This window comes from Octopus bimaculoides, chromosome 21, assembly GCF_001194135.2.
Source record: "Octopus bimaculoides isolate UCB-OBI-ISO-001 chromosome 21, ASM119413v2, whole genome shotgun sequence".
Taxonomy (NCBI): domain Eukaryota; kingdom Metazoa; phylum Mollusca; class Cephalopoda; order Octopoda; family Octopodidae; genus Octopus; species Octopus bimaculoides.
The window spans coordinates 5897696-5900784 of NC_069001.1; positions in this window are offsets into that span (position 1 = coordinate 5897696).

The window sequence follows — 3089 nt, forward strand, 5'->3', positions numbered from 1 at the left end:
TGTGTGTGTGTGTGTGTGTGTGTGTGTGTGTGTAGATGTCTGGATATATATATATACATAGGAAGTTATATATATATATATACATATATGTATTCATGTATGTATATACGTACATGTATATATGCATATATATATATATATATATATCCATCCATACACACACACACATATATATATATGCACACATATATGCATATGTATATATATGTGTGTATGTATGTATTATGTATGTATGTATATACGTGTGTGTGTATGTATGTATGTATGTATGTATGCATATGTCTGTGTGTATGCTTGTGAGTGAGGGAGGAAACATGACCAACAGCGTACGTAGATAAGCTTAAACATTACTATACAACTATACACTGTTTGGAATATAAATTTGTGAGTGTCTGTGTATGTGTGTGTGCGTGTGCGAGCGTGTGTGCGTATGTGTGTGTATGCATGTGCGTGTGTATGTGTGTGTGACCTTTGAACTGCTCTTTCTGCACAATTTATATCGAGTCGTTAAATCTATTTTTTCCTCACGTTTTCTTCTATCTGTACATGTGTATGCGTATGTATGTATGTATGTATGAACGTATGTACGTACGTATGTATGTATGCATGCGTGTATGTATATGTACACACAATCACACACACTTTCTCTCACACAAACACACACATATGTATACATATATGTATGTATCTTTCATCTTTTATTTTTTTTAGTCTTTGATTGCGGTCATGCTGGGGCACAGCCTATAAGCGTTTTTAGTCAACCGAATCGATCCCAGTGCTTTTCTAAGCCGCATGCTTATTCTGTTGGCATCTTTTGCCGAAATGCTAAGTTACGTGGAAATAGATACACAAACACAGAGAGTGAAGTTCTGATGGGGAGGGTGCAAAGACACACGTCCGAGCGCGCTTGCACACATACGCACACCACTCCACACACACACACGTGTGTGTATATATATGTATATATATATAATATATATTTATATATATATATATATATTTTTTTTTTTGCACACGAAAACTTTGACAAAAGAATAGAGTATATATATATATATATATATTATCTTGCTCAAGAACACAACACTCAGCCTGGTCCTAGGATCGAACACATGACCTCATGAATGTCAGCTCGACGCTCTAACCCCTGAGCAATGCGCTTTGTAACCATAAAGTGCCTTAATCTATTATCAACGCTACTAAACCTTCAAAATCTTGTTTTTAAGATGAAGTGATGTTGACGTGTGTTGCCGCTTGTTTATAATTTTTGATTGGTTGAGATGTTTTCATCCAAATATCAACTTTGACCCAGAGATTCAAACGTCATTAGTCAGCTGCTTTTTTTGTTATTTTTTTTAAGGGGTGAGTTTTTTTTCTTTTTGTCTCTGGCAAATGTGTGTTATCTGCATTTTTGTAATATTTCAGCGTTGGTGCCTTCTAAAGAAGTATTATCTCCATCAGTGATCGTTGATCTTTTACTTACTTCCATCATTTGACTGCGGCCATGCTGGAGCACTGCCTTCGATTGTTTATTCGAACAAATTGACCCCAGCACTGCATCACTTTTATTCCTTAAAACCTCGTACTTATTCTATAAATTTCTTCACCAGACCGCTTGATTACGGGAACTAAACAAACCAACACCGGTTGATGGGGGCGAGGACTAAAACACACATACCTACGTACGCATATGCATGTCTCTCTCTCCTTCTCCCTCTCACTCTCTCTTTCTCTTTCACTATATGTGCGTGTGTATGTATTCATGTATATGTGTGTGTGGGGGGGGGGCGTATTTGCCGTTGTCTTTCCAAAACGGGAGATGACTTACTGTAATAATCTCCTGTGGCTGGTTATCGGGTGCATACCCATGACATTTTGCGTGTATCAGCGACAAATTATAATTTTTACGTAATTCTTGGCTTCCTGAAACAGCTGTCGTGTGAAGACAGTACATAATTTCTCTATATACTTTCTTTAACGTTATTCTGCATTTATTGTGAAGTGAAGGAGGGAGAGGAGAGGACAGCGCCATAGCTGTCATAGAAGCAGCGGCAGCTGCAGCAGCAATAGTAGTAGTGTAGTAGTAGTAGCAGTAGTAGTAGCAGCAGCAGCAGCAGTGGTTGATGTTGCTGTTGTAGTATTAGTAGTTGTAGCAGCAGCAGCAGCAGCAGCAGCAGCAGCAGCCGTGGTTGATGTTGCTGTTGTAGTATTAGTATTAGTAGTAGTAGTAGTAGTAGTAGTAGTAGTAGTAGTAGTAGTAAGGCGGTGAGCTGGCAGAATCGTTAGCACGCTGGACAATATGTTTAGCGGTATTTCGATTGTCGCTATGTTCTGAGTTCAAATACCTCCGAGGTCGACTTTGCTTTTCACATTTTTAGCGGTCGATAAATTAAGTACCAGTAAAACACTGGAGATCGACGAGATCGACTTATTCCTTTCCCAAAAATTATTGCCCTTGAGTCAAAATAGCAGCAGTAGCAGCGGCAGCAGCTTTAATCTCCCCCAACGGTGTCATGTCCGATCTTCCTGTCCACATCCCAACTGTCCAAACCTAACATTACAGCGATCTAATCGTTAAGTCAAGTCATTGATCAACTTTGCTTTTTGAAGGCAAAGGAAGCGAGTTCAATCTCTTGTAGTCCTAACGATTTACGCGTGATTTGTTTTTTTCTTCTTTGTTTATTGTTTTTTTCTTTAATGATATTTTACACTATCGTAGTTGTCTCCTTGATCTCGTGAAAATCAATCACTTTAATGAAGTTAAGACTTCGATCTCTTCACTATCCTAAACTTTGTATCTAACACTGTGTTATAGTTGTTGTTATTGTTTTATTGTGTGTGCGTGCGCGCAAGTGTGTATGTGTATGAATGCGTGTGTACATGTGTGTGTATGTGTGTGGTGATGGAGGGGGATATCGATAGCTTTTTTTTTTATTGAAATGTTATCAGTCCAGCCACCAAACCAGCCAACTGGTTGACAAAATCACTTCCTCCAAAAACCACTAATCTTTCCTTCTCCTGCTTTCTTTTTCTTTCTCTTTCTCTCTCTCTCTTTCTCTCCCTCCTTCTTTCTTTCCCTCTCCATCTATCTA